The sequence below is a fragment of the Euprymna scolopes genome, chromosome 22 (genome assembly GCF_053919585.1).
Source record: "Euprymna scolopes isolate OS-2025 chromosome 22, ASM5391958v1, whole genome shotgun sequence".
Lineage (NCBI taxonomy): Eukaryota > Metazoa > Mollusca > Cephalopoda > Sepiida > Sepiolidae > Euprymna > Euprymna scolopes.
In genome coordinates, this window is record NC_136503.1 from 120425976 (window position 1) to 120451593 (window position 25618).

The following is a 25618-nucleotide window of genomic DNA, read 5'->3' on the forward strand; positions in this document are numbered from 1 at the left end:
TAACGTATTTTTCACACACACACACACACACACACACATATATATATATATATATATATATATATATATATATATATATATATATAGCTTAGAGCGTTAGAGGAAAAGAGCGAGTTCAATTCTATGAGAGGAGACATATGAATTAGTGTACACTTTTGCGAAGGATATTATGGGGATGATTTAAGGCGAAAGGGGTGGGTCTGGTTGGGTAGTTATAAGGCTATAATACTGGATTTCAAAGTATAATATATGCTAGGTAATATGTGGCAATATTTCTATGTTTTCTTTTTTATAAGGCAAAGGTAGAGAGATAGGGTAGCACATTCTTTGGAGGTGTCTAACAGGACAAAAATAGAGTTTTGGATACGGATGATTGGTGTGCTGGAGTAATAGGGGGAAATGTACTATTAGCCATAGTAGTATTAACAATAACAGCAGTAATAACGACGATGGTAATGACAATAAAAATGATGTCCTGTTAGACACCTCCAAAGAACTTGCTACCCTATCTCTCTACCTTTGCCTTATAAAAAAGAAAACATAGAAATATTGTCACATATTTACCTAGCATATATTATACTGTAAAATCCAGTATTATAGCCTTATAACTACCCACCTATTTCGCCTTAAATCATCACCATAATATCTCTCCAAAAAGTATACGCTAATTTATAGTGCTGTTGTCAGCTCGCTTGCATCTGTAAAAAAATGCCCCTCCGTAGATAATAGACACCTTACACGCCGTTAAAATAGAACTACCACACATCCAGTTAAGCCCCAACATTAACCCTAAAACATATACTACATACACTTAAGACTATGATAAAGATTCTATACACCTTTCTGCACTACACTATATATAATACGCTCCTCCTTTATTTAGAATTCGATCCCTCCAACATCATCTATAATTTTAATTTGTTTTGATCTATTTCGTTCCTAATGAACCCAACGCTAAACGCTGCATCCCCACTATGTTACCTTGCATCTTCTCTACTCTTCTGATGAGAAGCATTAGATTTCGAAATGCCTTGGCATCAAGAGTCTTTTCTATCCCCCAACTAATCGATTGTATCTCCTTATTGAATAAATGAACCAATCTATATCCACCAATATATAGCTCTGTGACTTCATTTCCCACTCCTATTGTTTTCATATATATATATATATATATATATATATATATATATATATATATATATATATATATATATATATATATATATAACTCCACTTCTTTATTTGTGGGCATAAATATGTAAAATAATCAGCCGAAACTGAACAAAATATATTGTATTGTATGGGGAGTGAGGATTGTCAATAAAGCAAACAAACAAACAAAAAACAACAGTGCACGTATCAGATTTGAAGGTTTAAAATCCGAAATTTGAATGTGTATATTTTTTTCATCTTTTGTGTTTTAAAGTGTGAAATTCGTTGAATATATTAATAATCATTATTATCTTTCGGATTAATACAAACATTTTTTTCATTATTTTTACGAAAAATATCTTTTAAATTTTTAATATTTTAATTTTTGCAGTGTAAATTTAAATTTTTAGCCTTTGAAAAATAAATTAATAATGTTCTTTTTGTGAACATAATATTGCCAATATACTATCATATAGGAAATTCTATAAGAATCGATACAAAAAAAAAGAAATGTTAAAGATGCGATAATTTTTTTTGGCAATTTGTTGTTACGTATTATTTTTTCATCTACGGAAGACCATACAGCCTAAACAGTTGTTCTGTATTCACAAACAATTATTACCTCCCCTTTTCCAAAATGACGTCCAACTCTGCCATTGATAATGCTTTGACTTGCGCTTGACTTAGTTAAAAGTGTGGATACTTGCATCTACCACACTCTATCGTCCAAAAAACTTGGTCCTGATGGCAAGACAGGGTCAAGACGACCAAGTGTGGTATTAGATGCAGGTGTTGTCTCAAACGCATAGGGCGCCCAGCATTCTTAGAATGGTCACCTATCTGGTACTGGCCAGCCTCATCGTTGCTTAACTTCGGGGAAATTTATTTAATCTTGTAAAGTCTATCGTAGTTTCTTGAAAAATAACGTTAAATTTTGGATTTTTGAAATTTCGCTACACAATATCTATATGTTGAGATAAATAATCGAATTATTTTTATTTGTGCGTATTCACATAGCAAATCATCCTAGATCTTAGACAAAAGATAAAAAAAAGAATTGATTCAAAAACTTTTTAAAATATTTAAATGTGTTCATCGAGATAAAAATGGTGTTTTGTTTTGGAAAATTTTGAATTTACAATTTTATTAGAAAACATTTTATATTATTTTGCTTTTCATATGATAAAATTCAGGCTTTTATTTTTCGGAGGGAAAAAAGTTATTTAAGAATAATGGATTTTAATAGATTTTAATTTATTTAAAAAAATAATACAGAACTTTTTTTTCATTTGTTGGCCAAGCCTATTAAAAACTCTACAAGTGAATCAGTTTTCTGTACTGCGATTTTAAATTTTTATTATAGGACAAATTTTCTAACGAAACCCGAATATTTTTTAAAACACAACACACTTAAGCAAGCACTTAAAATATTGTTATAAAAAGCAAAGAAATTATAAAGGAATACAATACTGGAAGTAAATTTTCAAGCATTTAAATTGCTCATTAGAAACTTATTTCTTGTGGGGTAATATGGCTAGAAAAAAAAACGTAACGGGCGTATCTGCATCGCTCCTTGGGAAAGAAGAAGAAAAGGATGGCTAGCTCATTTATATACACGAAGGGCATCTTGGAAATGCAGGGCATGATGTGAGAAGCTATTTTTTTCCTGTCTCTTCCTTTTTTTTTCTAGATAGGAGGATATAAAAGCTGGGAAAAATTCCTTGGAGGTCACAAAAAGAAAAGAGTCGTGAACATATATAAAAATATTTCGTATTGCTGACGTTCAGATTGTGCGGTCTGATATTGGTGGCGAGAGGCTAGGTGTGGTCGATTGGAAAAGAAGAGGGCAGAAACGTGATATCGAGCGAGTGACTCACTCTTTCCTGACCCCCAGAACCGAATCCTGATTGTAACCCTAGAAGCTATTTCGGCTTGTCAAGCAGGTTAACATGGCTTACTGGAGACTCAACTCAGATGTTAAGACCCTTCACTGGGGTGACCTAATTAAATGGCTGGAAAAATTAAAGATGGTGGCAAGGTTGCAAAAAATCGAAGACGTGGTTACCGGCTGCCGCTCTACTTAGAGGAGGAAGCCCTCACTATTTACCAGCAGATGTGCGATGAAGATAAGGGAAACCTTGCCTCAGTGGAGCAAAGACTGAAATTCGCTTTCGCCGAGAGTCTATTTGAAGCACTCGGCAAGCTTGCAATTTTGAGGTGGACTGGCGGATCATGATGGGAGAAGCTATTTTTTTCCTGTCTCTTCCTTTTTTTTCTAGATGGGAGGATATAAAAGCTGGGAAAAATTCCCTGGGGAGGCAGAAAAGAAAAGAGTCGTGAACATCTCTTGGAAGGTATTTCGTATTGCTGACGTTCAGACTGTGCGGTGTGACATTTGTGGCGAGAGGCCAGGTGTGGTCGATTGGAAAAGAAGAGGGCAGAAACGTGCTGTTGTCGAGTGAGTGACTCACTCATTCCCGAACCCTGGAACCGAATCCTGATTGTAACCCTAGATTTCTGACATGTCTCGGTGAGAAACTATGATATTTGAGTGGAACATAAACTATAAAACAATATTTTCTTGAGGAATGAAGCAATGCGTTATTTGATGTGAATTTGTGAGTATTTAAATTGCAAAGTTAGAAATCATTTTAATGTTATTTTAGTAAGTAAATACGATACTATTGAAAAATAAAACCCATAGACAGAGGTTAAATATTCTCACATTTTAATTGTCTATAATGACTATATAAAAAGTTACAACCATGGCAAATCAGTTAATAAACAGTGATATTATACTCCTGAGATCAAAATGGTTGATTATACTTCGCACTAACACATATAGTGACGAAATGTGTCTCGATATTGAATGTTACCAGGTTATGGTTGGACGCAATGAAGGCCAGTTTGAGGTCCCAGCAAATTTTTAGGAAGACGTTCCCTAACGTTACGTTGCAGAAAATGCCTAAGCTGTTAAAATCGGTTGAAAAGATCAGCTTTGAGCAGCTAGAAGCTCAATGAAGTCTGTTAGACAGTGAACTTTTGCAAAATACCGAGGATATGGTTAGTGCAATGGCTTGGTCAGTAGTATTGGTCATTTTAATTATATTAATATTGATAATTGTAATGCACTTTGTACTGCAAAGGAGCAGGAAAAGATTGTTAATTGAATTATATTGGCAGGAAAACGGGGTCGCTTCACAATAATCTTGTATATAATAAAAGAGGCGTAGTCTTTCTCTTTTGGACCAAAATACCATAGATTTTCAATAACAGATGCAGCATAAAAAATTATTATGTCTAAATCTTCAACCCCTGTCTTATGTAACTTTACTACGTCGTTTTATACACATTTATTTGTTAAAGTTAAATCCTATATTACATTTGAGGAGGGTCATCACCACAATTGCCCAGATCTACAGAAAAAGTAGTTCGTATTTTCCCCTCCTCCTGATGTATCCTTTCACTCTCCCAGACCGGGTAACCATATAGTCAATATAAAGATTTGGATCTGACACCCTTATTAACTGGATTGAACACTCATAAACATACAACTACGATTACACGTCAATGTTCAAAATAACATGATTTCTCCTCAATAAAACTTCGTCTATTCTCATCGGCTACGACCAAGAAATTCTATTATTCCGATTTAGACACAAAAATACAAAAAGTGAACACTAGACCTCCGATTCAAGATGGACGCTCAAACGCCACACTTATAGAAAGAGAGATAGACAGATACATAGATAGAGAGAGAGAAAAAGAGAGCGAGAGATATATAGACAGAGAAATAGAGAGTGAGATAGAGGGAGAGTGTCAGACATCCGACAGCGCGAGAATTATATCTGTTTTGTTTACAATCGACCATACTAACGAACCCAGGGGTATATAGACAGACACGAGAGAACGGGCGAGTGAGAGAGAAAGAAAGAGAAAGAGAGAGAAAGAGAGAGAGAGACAGACAGACAAACAGACTTATATCTTCAAAGGTGTGAATTCCATATAGAAATGTTGATTTAATTTGAATAAAATAAAATACGCATCAAGTGCGCTTGAAAGCCAAATCACAACGTAATATTAGGAAAATAAACAAATATTTTACTTGTTTGAAATTTATAACAGATATATTTCGGAGGTATACTCCATCTTCAGTGTGTTGTTTTCTTTCTTTTTTTTTCGTTTTCTTCTTCTTTGCCATGTTGTAAGGTTGGAGAAAGAAAATTCTGTTTGTAAAGAGCCGCGCGTTGTATCTGAGCGGTTGTATTTTGAAATGTTGGAACTGTGCGTAGGCAACGCGAGAATAACGTCAAGGGTGTGAATTCTATATAGAAACGTTTTGTTTTCATTTGAACAGACTAGACACCTTTTCGAAAATAATTACACACTTTTTATTTACTTTAGACGAAATATTTACGTTACTTAAAAACAATGCGCATAAAAGTTTACATATTTTTAAACGTTATACATTTTTTTTATTTTTAAATCTTATACACCGAACTTTTCATAGTAAAAAATTGGGAAATAGTATGCTGACAAAATTCTTTTCTTTTCAGTTGTGAAATTTAAAAAAATAAAATTGGTTTACCTACGATATTTGGGACATGTTTCTAGAAAATACCGTTGCGGGTTCTTGTGACTCTTTTGTCTCCTAATTTTTCGTCTGCTAAAATTATAATCATGTAATTACGGTATAGCGACAATAAAATAGACCAGTCATGCAAGTGCCGTTTAAATTTACATCATTCTGATTTTTTTAAATTCAATTTAAATTTAAACCATTGTCAATTTATTAAAACGGTCCTTCAGAAAAGAAATATGTAAAATAAAGTGGTGCTTAGGCACTTATGTTACCGTGCTATTTTTTACATAGTATATCCAAGGTAAATTGAAGTTTTACAATATCTTTTCGCTTTATTAATTTGTTAGTTGAAAGTAGAGAATAGCAACAATACGCAGGCCAGTCCGCAACTGAAAATAAAATGTTTTGTGTTTTTTTTATGATTACAAATTATGAATTTACTCAAACGGTCCTTTATCCCGTTATCTCTCTCCCAAAATTATATATAATAAAACGATTATATATATATATATATATATATATATATATATATATAGTAATTTATAAAATATATATGGCGATTAAGCTTAATCGCCATATATATTTTATAAATTACTAACTAGCTCTACCTACGTATCGAGCACTTTTGAAGTAAATACTAAAAGTTTACGCATAAATCTATTCTTTCGTATATTAAATTTATGTGAATAAATGAAGTAGTTTATATATATATATATATATATATATATATATATATATATATATATATATATATATATAGGGTGTCCCAAAAAGATGTATACACACAAGTTGCGAAATTATTAAAAAAAACTTTAAACAATTTTGGCTTGCATACGTATTTGAGACGTATTTGCGTTATAAAAAGACTAATATTTAATAGAAGTTTTCGGGCAATGTAGTCACCAACGTTCCCTTTCCTTTCTTTTTTGCTGTTTTTTCTGGGTCAATGCAAACCCTATAACTAAAAGTGTATCTTAAAGATCAACATTGATATCTCGCTTGATGTAAATCTTTTTCTTCTATATTTTAACATGAACAATTTGTTTATATTTTAACATGAACAATTTGTCTATATTTTAACATGAACAATTTGTCTATATTTTAAATGCTTTATACAAGTAAAATTCAATAACGTTATTATTGAACACGTAATCACGTAATTATAAAATTTTAAGGTGGAAGCCCAGATTACTTACAAAACACCCTCATCTAACATGTTCAGAATGGCTTTCAAAATAATTACATTACTTCAGCATTGTAAGAAAAATACATAAGTACCCAAATTTACATTTTTTCGACCGACACTGCACAATAAGTGTGAAATACAAAATGGTCGAAAAAAAAAGCAGATCGATAAATCTGGATAGGATTTACATTTTTCCGTCCGACACTGCACACACAAAATTAAAAGGTTTGTTCATAGTATTTACACGTGGGATCATGACAACGGTTATCAAGATTATATTTGGGGTAGATATTTTGACACCCCCTCCCACAAAATGGAGTGTATATTCCGAAAACCCTTCTTACATGAGGAAGTTGAGGTTTGGGGGTTTGGGGGTTTGGGGGGTTGGGCAATATCAACAACAGTCGTACCTAAACTTTTTACGATGGGGGAGGGGCATGCTTCCACCGGGCAACTCTGCTTGACGGGTCCTGCTAGTTCTTAATATAGATTAAAGTACCGGGGACCCCAGACAGTCTTGTTCTGAGTTTAGTTCAGTTTGTTTTTGTCAGAAAGTGAAAGAAAGAGACAGACAGACAGACAGACAGACAGACAGACAGACTGAAAGGTTCCCCTCTGCTCCCACCTAAACCACACGTTGCTGAATGGCAAACTCAAGTTCAATAACGGAACTTTTAGATCGTCTAGGCTAACTTTTCTTTATCCTGATCTTCACGTTGTGAAAAGTATGAATCCCCAAAACTTGTAAATCGCCTAGTTACGAATATTAAGAACCTATATTGATTACAAGTGTGTATAATCTTTCTACGCATAATCATTTTAATATAATCTTTAAAAAAGACCAGTTGTCGAAGTGTTATTATTTCTTATTTTGGCTTGAAATGGCCTTTGTTCCCCAGCGATACCGTTTTTGGCGACCAGCACCGGGCGATATGCCATCGTGACCTTTGACAACGTGGGAGAAAGTTTTAATTCGTCGGCCAAAAGCCTTCAGCATCCGGGTTCTTCATCAGAGTGACTGCCTAGACACATGACGATCAAATTCGGAGGTGTCACTCGTTGAACGTCGTTGGAAGTGATAGAGTACACGAATAATCTATATTAACTCAACAGCAATATAAAAAATTGCGACACGACAAAGTCACTCATGTTCTATACTGCAAACTATTGATTTGATCACGAATCAAAGTACTATGAGCATAAACAAGAAAACCACAATTTCAACCTTTTTGGGGACATGTGCATATAAACTTATGAAGTTATTGAACTCTCGAATCTGATATAAGCTTCTAAACAGAAACAACGTAGCCTGCCATTTCGGTACGAGAGTACAAGAGAAAGAAGATAAATTAATAAATATTAATATTTGACATGGAAATAAGTTAGATTATGGAAATGTAAAGAAGTCAGGGTGATTTCCATTGTAATTAGAATGCTTAAGACCATAACGGAAACCCACCATAAATGGCTTAATCAGATTGAGGAGACACTTTCTGTCTAATTTTGCAAAAGGTTTGCCTGTTAGGAACGGCAAAAATATTAAATTACAGCCTAAATGTTTAAAGTCAAATGAATTGATCTAAATTAATTATCAAATTAAATTATCCAAAAAATGTAGACTAATTAATTATCTGAAAGATCCAGGTGTTATGATCGGCATGTGCTCCATTAGTGGCCAGCATTCGTTATCCTGTGAATGTTGGCACTCTTAATTTCAGACACAAGAATAACACAGGCACAGAACAAATATCCTTTCTAATATAAAGTAACTTAATAATGCAGATCAAATACAGAGTAGCAATAACTAACATAAATAGAAAACATGACAAGTAATTGGATGCTATTATAAAAGCCACGTCAAAGAATGTGGTTATCCGAAACGGATGAAAACATAAACAGGTTAATTAAACAAGCCCCTCCCATGCATCTCAACAGACACTGTTACAGAATTAAACAATTTAATTTAAGTTAGTGCCAAGACAATAAGTGTGAAATACAAAATGGTCGAAAAAAAAGCAGACTGATAAATCTGGACAGGAATTTAGGCTGAAAACCCATATTAAAAACATAAAAAGAAGTCAAAGTGATAAACAAGATGAAAGTGAATAGAAAAGGATGGGAAGGTGGAAATTGTAAACACAGAAAAAGGTTAAACAAGATACATGACGAACTGAAGCAAAAAAAATAGTAATAAAAAAGGAAGACTAAGACAATGCAGATCAAAATCAAAACAGAGCAAAGAAAGCAGGACATTTGAAAACAATGAAAGCTAATTCTATCAAAATGTAAACGGAGAAAAAACAAACCAAAACGACCGGATGTGACAGAAATAAAACTTTATTGGATTAAGATATGGGAAGAGCGACAAGATCACAATAGTAATGTCGAATGGCTGAAAGACAAAAGAGAAATCATGGAGCAAATCAAAGAAAAGCTAAAGAATAAGGAAACCCTCATGACGATTCTACGAAAAATAGAAAACTGTAGATAGAGCACTAATTAATGACGAAATACACGTATACTGGTGAAAAAAAATACAACGCAATGTAAAAAGCTAATCCCAAACATGAAAATATGTATCCAGTAAGCAGACGTGCCAGAATAAATGACCAGAGGTAGACTCACATTGTCAGAAGAAGACAAAACACAGGCATATACCATGTGAAAAATACTAACAGCACAACAGAATGTATGCCAAAAACACAGGGCTAACGTGACCTACAAATATTTGGGAGTTTCTGGAAGCAGACACAACCAAATCAACAAAACAAAAGAGAAAAATTGAAAAATAATGCCAAAACATATTCCTAGAAACTTAATTATGTAGTAGGGACCTAATAAAAGTACAAACACAGGGGCAGTGTCATTATAAGGATACACTGGACTCTTCAAAGGATGGATGATCCATCTCATAAAGATCGTGTGTTTGAAGTCTTACGACGGAAAGAATAAACGCTTTTCCAAAATCTAAACTCTGAAGACAGTTTATCGTTAAATCAACAGGTTTATTGAAATTGAAGAAGGTGAAAACTGAAAACAGAAAAAAAGAATAGAAATAATTGGAAGAGGAATGCAGTACATACAGCAGAATTGAATAAGTCCAGAGAACAAAATAGCAACGAAATAGAAAAGTAAGAACATAAATTAAAATCCCATTGTGTTCGGCACTAGAATCGAAAACAACTCGAATATTTTCCGTTTTTAGGGGGGGGGGTGATACACGCTAAAATAGGCAAATACCAGCATTCTTTACTAATCTTAGGCGGATGGGCCTTCTCAGCGTGGGCATTTTGAAATAGCTTCTTTATGAAGGAGAAGAATTGTCTCGATGTATCAGGTCTCCTTCCGAGGTTACGGACCAGCGTAGTAAACTGTCTTTTAGTATCCTGTTATCCTGTTCTGTAGAAGACGGCATCTTGGGGTCTTGAAAGGCAATGGAGCAATCCCTTTTGGATTGTTGTTCCATGATGTTGAGAAAGACAGTATTCTCGATGGAAGGGGATACTTTTTTGTCATCGCTGGTCAATTGGAAAACATTGTGATTCAAGTGTCCTTCTTAGTCGTGGACTTCCTTAACCTGAAGTGTGTTCAAACAGGGTTTGAAAAGTGTGGGTTTTCCTCCTTCGCCGATGAAGGTGTGAAGGGTGCTTCTTGTGGGAGGTTTGTGAGTCTTTCCTAAACAGACGTTACCCACTAAGACCTAAGCGAGGTCCAGTTTCTGTGCGTAAGATGGCCGTTGATTTGCTTACAAACTTTGTGTACCCTTATGATGTCGCGTCTTGACAGAAAGATTATTGGAGTTTTTGGTCCCAAGGAAAGGATGAGATAGGCTATTCGCCTTAGCTGTGAGTGATGAAGGGCTGTCTCAGTGGTAGGAATATTAGCCCTGTCGTCTGGTACTTCATTACATTCGATAAGGTTTAGGAGTGAGAGGCTTACTTCTCCGTCGACAAATCTCACTTGAAACCCACTTGCCCTCCTTCCAGTCGTCTGCACTACTCCAGCACATGTTTTCAAATGATATGGGAGGTTAAGACTGTTCTCTTAGAATGCCTAAAAAAAATCTGAACTCATCAGTGACCTGTTGCTCTGTTTGTCTACGATATCGTACATCTTTTTTGTCTTGCCTGGCCTTTCCGTCAGATGAGGATAGATATGGCTGATTTTAGAGCATGATCTTCCTGAAAGGTCACTGCCAAAAATCTAAATGCACTGCGATAATCCTAACCCTAACTCCGGTTTGCGGCTGAGGGTTCTCACCGCTGTGCTTCTTATGTCGTGTCTGTCCTGTAGTGTCTTGCCTTGTGTCCTGTGAACAGACAGCATTTGAAGCAGATTCCTCTATCCTGGACGAAAGCTTCTCACTCTTTCAAAGGTTTCTTCCAAAAGTCATGGCATTCCAATAGAGAGTGGGGGGAGCTCTGTGTAGAGGACAGAAGCGAGCAAAGAGGAAGGTAGCCTGGCTACCAAACGTTGGAGTTCTCGGGCAGCATCCAGGATGGCTAGGCCACAAATGTTCCCATCTTTTCTACCTGACTGGAGCTCCTCTAGCAAATCTTCATATGCTCTTAATTTCGAGAGGTCTCGGTTCGTCAACCTGGGAAAGCTTTCCGCATACTCAATGTCCTCAGAACACCATTACACTCCCCGAGTCATTTCCATATTTTTGATAAGTATTTTGCCGGGTTGTTCATATGCACCGCCCTTATTCTCTTAGCATAGATGCTGGACTTTTTGACAAGCCATTATATCTTTGTTGGGAGTGTGACTAAGTTCTCTGATTATGTGTCGAAATGATTGTCTCCACACTCGGTAGTATCCTGGTTTATCACTATACTGAATCCACCCAGTAGAGAGGAGTTCGCGTCGAGTGAAAAGCTTCACTCGATCGGAGGAGTACTGGCAAACATCTTTCGTTTCATCAATTAAACTGCCGTTTACTTCAGCATGTGAAGTGGGTGAGTGATAACTGATAATGTTTGCATATCTCCGTCTGAGCTCCCTGGCCTATGAGAGATCAATTGGTCTTCATATTTGAACCGACCATAGAAGTGTCCTTGACTGATTTCTTCATTAAGAGTTGGGTGGAGCCCAATCATCTCTTGTTTCGGTTGATTTGACGGGTGGCTTAGTATTTTCTGGATTGTATGTTACGGTTAGCAGGAATACAATCGAGCTTTGTTGCTGGAGTGTTCATTTCGCTCGTCGACAGCTTCTCTCAGAGATTCTGCTTACGCTACAGTGGAAGCTATCTCCTTTTCGAACTGTAGTTTTTCTAGTTCCATTTTCAGTTTTAACTCTCTTTCTACAAAGAGGAGGTGTTTTGGCTGCCTCGGCTTTATCTTGGGTGGCAGTAGCGGCTACAGAGATAGCAGCATATGCTCTACTTGAAGACCGTGAGGTGTGGAATGAGTAATTGGCTGTCCTCCAGGTTAGAAGAGATTGAGTACACCTATATAGCGCTAAGATAGAGTGATGTAGCTGCTGCCGTAAGCGGTGTAAATAGACTGTTCTTATCCGGGGGAGGAAGGGCTTAGTGAGAAACTATTCCACTTGTCGAAGAGGCTATTTTGCCTTGTAGCCTTGGTTGACGAGGTAAAAGATTCTGGAGCTTGATTTAATACTACTCGGCAGACTTCGCTTTTTTACTGTTCGTCTCATAAAGACCATGTGCTCCGTGGCCTAGAGTTTGTTTGAAGTCTTACGATCGAAAGTATAAACATCTCTTCAAAATCAAACCCCTGAGGACAGTTTATCGTTAAATCAACAGATTTTTGAAATTGAAGAAGGTAAAAACTTAAAACAGAAAGAATAAAATTAGCGTGAAGCTTGGTGCGGAAGTGAATAACAATACAGCAGAATTGGAGTCCAGAGAACAAAATACAAACGAAATAGAAAAGTAAGAAAATAAATCAAAGTCCTAATGGAAAACAGGAGAAAGCAAAAACTTACAACGACGATGTCGAGGAAAAAATGTCAAGGCAGTAGAACCTAAGACCTCGTGGCGGTCATCTCGTAGAAAGAGAAAAGCAAAACACTGGGGTCAGCGGTGAAGGGTCACAACTTGTCCTATCGAAAGAAAAGGAACAGTGAGGGGCAGTAAAATGTAGGACTGTGAGTCACGACAATGGACTAAAAATAAATGCGGCATCTCGGCCAGAAGACCAAGAAACTTATGACCATATAAAATGCATTACACCTAAATGGCAATGCTGACCGATTCTATGTGAACATGAAAAACGGAGAAAGGTTACTGGTTCGTATAGAAGAGTGTGTGAATGACAAAAAATAAAATTAAGAAAAATACATAGCGCAGAAATGTTAATCAAAGCAGAAAAAGAAACTGTAAAGACAGAAAACGGAGAACCAAGGGAGAAGAAGAAAACAAAAATGGGCAGAAAAACAACTACAGGAATGATTCGTAAGGATGACAAAAGATGAGACTCAGTTCAACATTTAGACATGACTACAAAAATGACAAGTAAACAGATAAACTAAATCCCTAATAACAACTGCATATGATAACGCGATTAGAACCAACTATATTAATGCAAAGAATGAAAAGAAAACATCCAAAGCAGATTCTGTGGGGGGAACGATAAGCCACACAATAAATGAATGAAGCAAAAGAGCATAAGAATTGATATGACCAGATGGGGAACGTAGTACACTGGGAATGTGCAAAGAACTGCATCTTGAGCAACAAGACAAATGGCTATAAAAAGGACACCTAAACAGATAAACTAAATCTCTAATAACACCCATGTAAAATAATGCGATTAGAACCTGAAGTGTTGAAATTAATGTTTCAACTCAGCGAATAAAAAAAAATCCTTCGCTCGTACTAACGTGTACAAAGTATAACTCCAATTGCGTAAAGTAATCTTCTCTTGATTTCTCAACTGTTCTTCTTCTTCTTCTTCTTCTTCTTCTTCATCGTTGTCGTCATCGTCGTTGTTGTCTTCGCAAAATCACGACTATATCTCGACCCTCTCGCAAAAATACCGTCCTTATATATTGAAGCAAAATGTAGTATGCAAAACAAAAAAAAAATCAGAAACACAGATAGGAAATTGTCAGTATCGCCCAGAAGAGAGGGATTTATTGTCTGTAATAACCGTTGGGAAAGAAGACAAAAAAAAAACAGAAAAAAAAAAACTCACTTCTCGCAGACACGTGGTTCGTCACAAAGAACAATCCAATCGCTAAAACCACCTACACACAATCTGCAGGACGCCTCCTGACTACTTTCCAGTGACCTGCCTTTATAGCGGCCGGGAATTATGTATTTGCATAATCACGCGAGAGCAGACAGATTCTACGATAATTGCATGAGGTAAATGCTAATAAAAACCGATGGACGCCATCTTGGAACTCTGTCTTCCGCTCAGGCTGAAACACAACAGACGTATTCGAGGTAAACTCTCTATTTCTCCTCATTTCGGTTACTGCTAATTCTGCTACACTCCCCCCTGATCTCATGATCACAAACAGGACAGGGGAGCAGTCGTCTTTGTCGGGTACTTCTTCGAAAAACCGGAGGCAGCACTTCCTCTTTGCCATCTTCCTCATTACCACCGTTATTGCCACCAGTCTCTTTTATAGGTGGTGTTTCACAATCAGGGCAGGGGGCAGTATCCGTCTTTGTCGGGTACTCCTTCGTAAAGGCAAGACTGGTGGTCCCTCTACCGCTTCTTCAGTATGCGCATTATATGGCTCAAAATTCTCTCCGTCGTCCTCCATCATACTCTCTGTTTTTTCAGAAGACATTGTACTGTCTGAATATTCCTCTTCCTCCAATGTAACAACATAATGGTGAGGGCGCAGATCTTTCACGTGGTGAGGCACACAGTCCACCAAAATCGATTGAGGACTGATTACCTTGGTCACCTCACCCTTGCCGGACCTTGTGGTACATCGATTGTACGATCTTTTGACCCAAACACGATCCCCAACCTGGTAAAAGCTGTTCTTGGGACCTGGGATTATTTATTTGCTTCCCCACTGAGCAAATTAGGCAAAAGGCCGTTTTTTAATGTGGAGATGGAGGGAGGGGGGAGGGAAAGGGGATCCTGCTCCCGAGAGGTGGGAAATGGGAGCTGGATGGTAACTGTGGTCGTAGGGTGATCCCTACCTTGACCAAGTTCAGATATGTGGGGTTACCCCCACATATGGTCTTTGCTAGTCATAGCTGGTCTTTGCTAGTCTTAGCTTTGCAGCATCTGTCGGAACAGATACTACACTTTGATATTTGCACCCCCGTGCCGCCGAAGCGGGGGGGGGGTGTTCTTGGGACCTGGGTTTATCTATTTGCTTCCCCACTGAGCAAATTAGGCACAAGGCCGTTTTTTTATGTGGAGATGGAGGGAGAGGGGAGGGAAAGGGGATCCTGCTCCCGAGAGGTGGGAAATGGGAGCTGGATGGTAACTGTGGTCGTAGGGTGATCCCTACCTTGACCAAGTTCGGATATGTGGGGTTACCCCCACATATGGTCTTTGCTAGTCATAGCTGGTCTTTGCTAGTCTTAGCTTTGCAGTATCTGTCGGAACAGATACTACACTTTGAGATATTAAATCTTTTATTCATGTTAAAAAAATACAGAAAAAAAATCAACGATGAACAAAAAACTTAGGCACATGGCCAACTCAAAAGGGGGGATTTTGGGGGTCGTTGGTCATCCTTGTCACTCCAGAACTAAACAAAGTCAAAAGTTTCTCCCAGCTAGTATCTTCTTTCACCATAATACCGCATTCACCCTTTCATATTGGGGGACGTCCTAGTAACTCCCAATTTTTAAAACATTTTTTATTGACGTGTAAAAACAAAAAAAGATAACAATAAAATGGTAACAATAATTCATTTGTGTCGAGGGCGGGGGAAGAAAAAACAAAAGGTGATTAATAGGACCCTCCCAACCCCGTCTAGTTGATAGACTGCCCGTTCCACTAGGTTTGTAAAAGGAACCTCGCTTCTGCGGGTCAGTCTCTAGGTGGGGATGCCCTCTAGATGGGGGTGAATGGAGAAAAGAAAATTTTGTGGGTAAGGGATGGAGGTTAGTTTGTATTTCTTTTTCTCCAAGATGGGTAAAATTTAGAGGAAGGGGTGAAAACAAAAATTGCAGGTAAGAGGGGATGGGGATCTTGGAGGATTCCTAATCGGGGAGGGATGGAACACACACTCAGCTAGCTGAGAGACTACTTGTTTAATTTAACTTTACAGAACTGCGCGTTCCACACCTAGGCGGGGAACACGTATTCAAATTTGGCTCCTCTTCGTACACACAGACTTGCCACATGTATCCATCTTCTGTCAAATGCCGCGCGATGCAGCCTTCTTCTATCACATCTGATCTTCACCCGTAGTTGGTGTTTAAAGAACGCGATCAGATCTTGATCAGAAAAAGACAACACCCCCCGGCAACCTTGCAGACGCGACGTCCAAATCACCATTCTCGCCACGGCCAGAATCGTAACGTAGACCATTTGTCTTTCCCGGTCCCACGGCGGCCTCACGTTGTCCACAACATTGGATACAGTAATTGGGCGAGGATGCTCAGGATCGATGCGAGCCGTCACTCCGCTGACATACGACCAGTACTGGCGGAGTTCGCGGCAATCGAAGAAAGCGTGATCCGTAGTTTCCACAGCCGTTGTCCCACAACGGGGACAATCAGGCGACTCCAAAAACCCGGAACTGCATTGTATGTTGTTGAGTGGAAGTGCATTTCGGGCCAATCGCCAGGTCAGAGAGAACTCCGAATTGTTCAGATGACTCGAACCTGGCGCCCAGCTCCACGCGGAGCGGATCTCACTCTGCTGCCACCCCAAACGCGCGCATAGCGGGTCGTCAGCGGCCCCCTTCACTAGATCCCTGTGGAGTTCCCTACGGGTAGCAGTCACAAGGTCACTGGACCTTGGTAGTCGTTTTAGCGCGGCTCGGCACTCTTTCATGTAGGCAGATTCTCCCCGCGGCCTGCGACGGCTCTCGATGGAAGGGTCGAGAACGAGGTCGGGGAAGGCGGCAGTAACCACGGGGTGCCACGGTTGGTCCTCCTGCATATAGTGGCTCAGGAAGGCCAGCCTCTCAGCATCTCGATGACACTTCCGGCATTCCCAAGCCTCCCTCACACGGACGTTGAATACAGACCTGTCTGCTCACCCAGTGTCTTCCTCTGTCCCAAAGGAGCGAGGACAAGCAAGGGAAGTACGGCCAGTCGGTAAAGGATGAGAGGAAAGACGTAAGTGGCGCACGCCTCAGCTCTACTACACTTTGATCTTGGCACCCCCGTGCCGCCGAAGCGGTTGAGGGTTAGATTGGTCTCCTTTACTCAAACTTCGTATCGATAAATCCTGTTGGCAGGCGCAGTGAAGGGAGATGTGTCGTCTCTTGGTGTGATGTTATACTAGTAGACAGCCTCCTGTATGGGACAGCGCCACCTAGCCACTATTCGTTTCACTGTATGGTGACATCGCTCTGCTATGCCATTCGCGGCTCGAGCATACGCACAAAGGAATCACAAGTGAACTCCCCATTTATGTGCAAATACTTGGAACGCGTTGCTGCAGAAAGCCATATCATTGTATAAAAGGATTTCATGCGGCGAGCCATGCTCAAGAAACACTGCCTCCAACTGATGAATCACACTTGCTGAGTCCAAATGGAGAAATGCGATAGACCACAGTCTGTTAGAATTAAAAAGGGGGAGGTGCTATAATGCGTGATATCCATTCCAATTCTCTGCCAATTCTCGTTAACTTCCAGCTTTACCTTTTCCCACCTGTCTGGCGCTGGGTCAATGGACTGACATTCCTCACATTTCCGTATGACCGTTTTAACGGTTACTTTTGTCGTGGTTGAGTAACTTCTCCTGACAAAGCATGTAGTGCGTCGCACCCCCAAATGTCCACTACCTTTGTGAATAGCCATGATTTGACTCTCATCCATCTCGTTTGTACGAACCGCGCCTATCACCAGGTCAAGCCCGTTTTTCTTTTTTATTGCCTCAAAACACTGCTGTGGTACTCGTGTCAATCGGTCAGCGATGTTTCGTGCTGATGGAACCAGAGTCACGTCCACTGTCAGCCCAGACTCTTTCACGAGCTCCTTGAGAGTGCTTAGTCGCCTCCCAATAAGCATCTCGCTTGCTGCTTTGGTGCGTACTCACGCCTTTCCAGTAAGCGTGTCAGATACCCAATGATATACACAGACAGAATCTGTTTTTATGTGTAGCACCTTGCTCTGCCACTGAAGAGCCAAATTGATGCCTTTCAATACGGCGTCCAGTTCGGCTAAGTTGATATGTTGAGAATCATCTTCAGGTCGCAGCCAACATGCATCTTCCAACACAGTTTCACGCATCTTCAAGGCTGCACCAATTGCTACGGAGCTAGCATCGACCCATACATTCAGCTCTTTGCCGTCAACACACCAATTTCCCCTGGACGGATCATTCTGCTGCACAGATTCTAAGGTTTCGAACATCATACGATGCAGTACGGTGTCCCTTGCTTCATCATCCTAGTCCTTCATTACTGAACTTACTCTCTTTCTAAGAATTCCACAAGCCACACAAAGCCAACCGCGCACTGGAAAGTGCGTGACAAGTCGACTACACAGGGAAAACATTGTTCATCGCGTAACAATGCTAGGAGCCTCTGGGATTGCATTTCCTAGTTTCCACCACAGTTCACTGCGTTCCATCCTGACCGCCAATCCCAACACCCATGCACCATTCTTCAACCGCTCCAGGTTCTAGCATCTCCAACCCAAACTGCGCTAGGTGTTCTCTTACATGGGTCGCGGGCACCACGTCTTCATTGAAAAATGTCATCAATGTAAGCAGATACTGCGCGGCTTACAACTTCTTCCTGAGATAATACTTCACTGACAATTGCTCTCATTATCAGGGGAGCCACATTCAAACCGAACCCCAGACGGGTCAGACAGTATTTTTCCCGTCGATTTCCACAGTCTGGTATGGCCACAGTGTCTCATGGACTCGGACTTGAATGTATGCTCTCCTGAGGTCCAGTAGAGACACATTAGCACCTTTTTGTCTCTATTCGCGCAGCTTAGTCGCACAAACATCTGCGTTGGCCGTAAAAACGTCTACATAATGATTTAGATCCCGGTAGTCCATCACCGGGTGCACTTTGGCTTTGTTCTGCTGTATCACAGCCATCAGGGGAATTAGGCCTTTGGGGGGTCCCAATTTATCCTCTGGGTACGGCACGAGCCAACCATTATCTATCCAGGTGCGGAGCTCCTACGTGTATTCATCACGGATTTCTGCCGGCACTGGGTATTCTGACATTCGATTGTGTAGCCTTTCAAAGAGGTGGTCCTCAGACCACTTCCACGATGCGGTCCACGTTCGGTTTTGATGGTCAAAGGTGGCAGTGAAATCTGGTTCATTAATAGAAATGCCTGCGCATTTATTATTTTTCCTACTGCCCAGCCGCACTGATCCTGTAGGCTTGACAACGACACCTCCCAGAGCTTTTTATGGCATCGATCCCTAGAATTAAGTCAAACCCCAGCGGTTTGCCACGCACCACCAACACATCGACTCTGGTAGACACACCTTCATCAGTGGACACAGAGACCACTCCAACACCACAGCCCGCATGGGACATTCCAATAATCGTTTTGACATTCACGTTCGTTTTTCTCTAAGACCTGAACCGGTCTGATACAAAATCGTTCTAGAGCATCCTGTATCAATAAGTGCCAAACATCGCGTCGCGTCAACATGGATGCTTATTAACGGGAGCGTCGTGTTCGCATCTTGGTCGGGAAAGAGACTGGCGCTTATGCGTTCTCCTCTTGCTCGTTTCCGGAGCAGTTCCGAGCACAGTGTCCACTCTCACCGCAACGGTAACACCGTGTTCCGCATTTTCGACATTCCTTTGCAAGGTGGCCTTTAACGTTGCATTTGAAACAGGTCACACTAACAGGAATATTCTGGGCCCTGTTGCTCTTGGGTGAGCCTGTGGCCACAACCACGTTCTGATTTTCTTCCCCAGTTGTTGTCAAAATTCTTGCTCTCGACATTAGCTCCCCCAGGGTCAGGGCTTTGATGTTCGGCACCTGTTGAAGAGCAATTGAGATGGCGCCAGGGAACCCAGTGACGAAAGTAAATTTTGTGCGTCTCTCTAAGCTATCTTCTGTGAATCCGGCCAATCCAATGAGATGACATCGCTCTGCTATATCGTTCCTGGTTGAGGCATATGCACAGCAAAATCTTAAGTTCTCGCGCCATTTATCTGCAAACGTCTTGAATTCTTTGCTGCAGAAAGCTGTAGTTTGCTAGGTGGGCCACGTTAAAAAAAGACCACTTCCAGTTGGTGAATTATAGTTGCCGAGTCCTGCTGTGCTAATTGACTCCACACTTAAAACCACGACGGCCCACAATCAGTGATAGGAAATTTAAGCAGGGGAGTGTGTAATGTCCATTCCTAACCATTGCCAATCACTGCTCACCTCCAGCTTTTCCTTTCTTCCAGGGAACTAGCGCTGGATCTATAGATTGGCATTCAATGCATGTTCATATTGCTAATCTAACTGCTGCTTTTGTTGTTGCAGGGCGAAATACGCACTCCTGGTCGTCAACTGTTTCTGTGAATGGATATGTATTGCACCGATCAGTGGCCTGGGTCCTACATCCTTCTTCTTGGCATTGAATCCTCGTTGTGGTATTCACGTCAATTGATCGGCCATGTTGTGAATTGACGCAACCAATGTCATGTCTACTGAGAGCTTATAATCCCTCACTAATTCTTTGAGAGCATTCAGTCATCTTCTAATGAGCATCTCACTGGCTGCCTTCATATGAACTCGTGATTTCCCGCTGAGAGTTTCTGACACCCAGTCTAGGGTTACAATCAGGATTCGGTTCTGGGGTTTAGGAAGGAGTGAGTCACTCGCTCGACAACAGCACATTTCTGCCCTCTTCTTTTCCAATCGACCACAACTGGCCTCTCGCCACCAATGTCACACCGCACAATCTGAACATCAGCAATATGAAATACTTTTCAAGAGATGTTCACGACTCTTTTCTTTTTTTTCTAACCATATACCCCTCACGCCCCTCTGATCTTCGAGATCAATAAGACACTTCATAATCCTTCATCCAAGCAGGCCTACTCCTCTCATGTTGGGGCCTCTGGGGGACAATCTCTTGGGGGTTGACGTTCTCAGGTTCACTACAGACATTTTCGTCCAGTTGTAAAGAACTACAATGGGGGGCTAAGTCGAATTGGGGTGCATCGTTAGCTTCTTGGTGGATCTGCCATCACTGCGCCCCGGCAGGGTTACATGACGCAGGTCTAGGATATGCCGGGGAACGCCATTCATCATCACGTTGTTCTTCGACTGCATTCCCGTTACGACTCCCTTCCCCCAGCAAGTGGTATATTTTGCATTGGGGGCTTCACCAACACCTCCTCACCCACTTTAATGGTAGCTTCTTCACCCTCAATTCCTACCGTTTTGTTGCACTGATGCCACCACTTATATGCAAAGATGGCTCTATGAGGCACAGTTGTCTCATCTTGTCTGGTTTTCGGTGAAAACACCGCATCTATGGGTGAAATGTTGCTTTTTTCGCAGCAGCCTTGATGGTGCAATGATTCCTCTCCACTATCCCATTGCCACTCGGCCGATACGCTGCCCTAAAAGATTGCCTTACTCCCCACTTATCACACACATCTTTAAAGGTTTCTGATCGGAAAGCGGGGTCATTGTCCATTAACAGTTCCACAACCAGCCCTCTCTCCAAAAATATTTCTTCGATGACCCCTCCGATCGCCTATGCAGCTTCTGCCCCGATCTCTCTCCATATGGCAAACTTCCCCGGTCCACAGTCGACCATCGACAGATACAGTTTATGGAAATAATGGGTCACATCAATGGTCAATCGCTTCCAGTCCTCCGCAATGTGTAACTCTCCTGCTTCGTGTCTGGATGGTCCGAGGTCTATCGATTGGTACTCCTGACAGTGCTCCACTACCTCCCTGACCTCCTTCTCAGTGGTTTCCGGGTAAACTTCTCTCGCCAAGAATAATGTCCGTTCTCGATCAAAGTAATGCATTTCATGTAACTTTTTAACTTCCTCCCCTGCACAGCACACTGAGGCAACCTCCTTTCTCTCTTGTAGCCAGGCCTTATTTACCCGTGTCATCGAATCTGCATTGTCCTTTCTGATGGGACCAGCACTACAGATACCGTCAACTGGAATTCTGCTATCATATCTGCGAGTGCTCCAAGTCTGCGCTTGATCAGCATTTCTGCAGCACCTCTGGTCCTAACTCTCTTATCACCAGTCACTGACGACCTGATCCAGTGAACTACCGTTGCCGAATCGGATTTGATTTCAATTGTTTTCAATCCCCACTTCAGGACCAGATTGATTCCTTTCATAGCGGCCTCCAGTTCGGCTACTTTGATATGAGAATAGTCGTTTTTCTTTCTTAGCCACGCCAAATCATCCACAGTTACACCCCCCATCTCTAATACGACGCCCAATGCCAGACTGTTTTCATCGCACCAAATCACCTCTGCGTCTCCACCGCACGGCAGTCATAATTTTGGGGGCTGAGCTCAGCCCAAAGCCTAACCTCGTCAGGCAATACATCTTCCCCTTGTACCGGACCAATTGATGTTGCCAGAGTTTTTCATCTACATGGATCTGGAGATAAGCCGACTTCAGGTCGATAATCTTAGTGGGCCGCTCCATCCTCCTCCACTTCCTCATCACCTCTTCGCATACGTCAATCCCCTTTCTTATTTTTTATTTAACTTCAGTAAGATTTAAGATATCAAAGGGCTCCCTCCTGGAGGTAACACTTGATTCTGTTATGATTTAAATTAATATCCGAGGGCTCTTTTAAGAATAGATGCTGTTCCCTGTGGCAGGCTATGTGTATGTTTAATTCTCTGAAATCCAGTACCAGTCTAACTTTGTTCTTTGTGGGTTGAACAACCGCCAGTAATGGTAGCGCTCCTTTTTCTTCCTCTGTGTACGGTTTCAGAATTCCCTCCTCTATCCACCTCTCCAATTCTTCCTCGAATCCTTTTCTTATTTCTCCTTGCAGTGTTTTCTCGTAGCAGCTTACTTTTATTTTGTAGTTTGGAGGCCTGGAGATCCATTTCCATTCCACCGTCCACCTCTCACCATCGAATCCCGCTAGGAAATCCTCGTCCTCGATACAGCAAGCCTCCGGTTTTTGCGTTCTGATATTTCTATCACCTTTCACTCCTGCCATTCCTACCGCGCCGAGACGTCCAAAAATTACTTGGTCCCCTCTCAACGTAGCGCCCCCCAGTTGGTTGATCGCACTTACACCTAAAACCACATCAACATCACCAAACAGACGATCCAACACCAGGGCTCGTAGTCCAATAGGCACACCTTGCACCAGTACTTCCGCTGTTGTCTCTCCTAGGCATTTCACCTCCCTGCCATCCACGGTCTTAATACTCCTGGCTCCGCACCATGACCTAGCGACATTCTTCGATACCAACGTTGTGGTGCAGCCTGTGTCAACAATTATCTTTCATCTAGCAATTAATGATATAGATATAAAAATTTCAATGATTTTTTTAAAGTGCAACAGAATGTACATTACATAAAATAAATCCAAGGTAATTTTTTTGATTCAATTTAAATTAAATTTTTATACCTTACTTTGTAAAATTTATAAAAGTGCACTTTGAAGATAAATAAATTTCAAATGAAATCTTGTACCTTTATTTTTAAAGCCATAGTAAAAACATTTTGTGTAACAATTTTCATGCCTTGGATGGAATGCTTTTCTAACTAATATATATATATATATATATATATATATATATATATATATATATATATATATATACATATATATATATATATATAAAGAGAGAGAGAGAGAGGAGAGGGAGAGATATAAAGAAAGAGAGAGAAAGAGAGAGAGAGAGAGACTGAAAGCCGTTATCCATCTAGTGCATATTTATCTTAATAAACCCTTAGTAAAATTGGAACTTTTCGATATTCTCGCCAATGAACATTAATGGCTTATTGAAGTATTATACTTGGTTCTCGTTTCTATTTTGTCCCTCAGTCCTCATTTACAATGAGCTTCAGGGTAGTACTTAGTCACAACACCGCGTTCGACTAACATTTTCTCTCTTTCTCTCTCTCCTGGAATGTTTCCTAACGTGGTTCACGTTTTCTGACGTCATCTAGGGGGCACAATGACCAGCATCATCCAAGTTTTCTCAACATATACATAAATAAATATATATCTATGAATCTGCGATAAACAAAGAAGTAGTCACTCACCTCAGTAAAAATAATCTACCCAGTGGCATTCCATATGGTTACCATTCTGCGAAATCTACAAGTGATGTACTGTTATATCACAAAGGTAATTTCATCAGCATCTGACAAAGAAAAACTCTTTGCTAAGAACTTTGCTGCAAACTTCCACCTTCCCTCCGTATTTCAACCTGTGACTGATTACATACTATGCGACATACAAATATCTGTACATTATGTTGCCAAGCTTATCAAAACCCTTGATTCCAGTAAAGCAACTTACCCTGACGACATTCCAAGCATAGTGCTCCAAATGCTTCAATCAGAGCTCCCGGACTTACAAAGCTGTTTAAACGTTTCCCAACACACAGGAAAACTTCAGCAGTCTGCCCTGTATTTAGAAATTACGAAGATCGATCATCTCCCTCTCAGTATAGACCAATCAGTCCCCTGTGCACCATAAGTAAGTTGCCGAATATGCGATAAACAGAAGTGGCCAATCACCTGAACAAAAATAATCTACTCACTGACATGCAGGTTTCCATTCTGCGAGATCTACAATTGATGTACTAAGTGTTATATCATACAGAATTAGTGAATCTCTTGTCAAATGCTTCGTTTCTAGAACAACAGCTCGTGTCTTGTCTTGTTAAAGTCTTTTGATAGCGTATGACATGAAGGTTTGCTTAACAAGATCTCCAGCTATGGAATCGCTGGAAATGTTCCATCAATTATTAAATGCTTTCTCTTTGATAAGCTTATAAGGATAGCCATTAATCGGCACAAATCAGAAACTCGTTATATTGACGTTCCTCAAGGTTCCATCCTTGGCTCAATTTTCTTCATGATCTTCATCAATGATCTCCTCAATCACATCCTAAGGTCATCATAGACATTTATTCAGACGACACCACAACTTATGGCAACAATTCAAAAGTCAGCAATGACCAAGATCTTTCTGATTCTCTCTCTCTTCTGATCTTGAGAATGCGGTTCAATGGAGAAAAGGATGACTGGTTAATTTCAATGCCTCGAAAACTAAGCTCTCCTTTCACCATAATCGCTCTGACCCTCATCTCGCCCCAATTGAAATGAATGACCCTCGTCTTTAGGAAGTTCCATATCTTGACCTTCACACCTAATCTGAAATGGAACACATACATCAAATCTGTTGCTAAGATTGCTGGAAAATTGTTGGATCACTCTACATCTCCAGTAGATTGCTGATACAATTCTCAATCTGTATAAGAGCCAGGTACTCTAATGCAGTACTGTTCCTACATCTAGACAGGAGCTGCTCGGCGTGCGCTATCCAGCCTTGATAGACTTCAAAACCGGCTTTGAAACCTAGTAGATGATGCCCTTTTCTCTTTCCTATAACCTCTTTTCCATAGAAGAG

At 40.3% G+C, this 25618-nt stretch overlaps 1 protein-coding gene across 1 annotated transcript in view; it reads right to left on the reverse strand.

The window, feature by feature from the left end:
* Positions 1-25618, reverse strand: part of LOC145243791 (monocarboxylate transporter 2-like) — a 67819-nt gene that overhangs the window by 23501 nt on the left and 18700 nt on the right. The gene's annotated exons all lie outside the window — the stretch shown is intronic.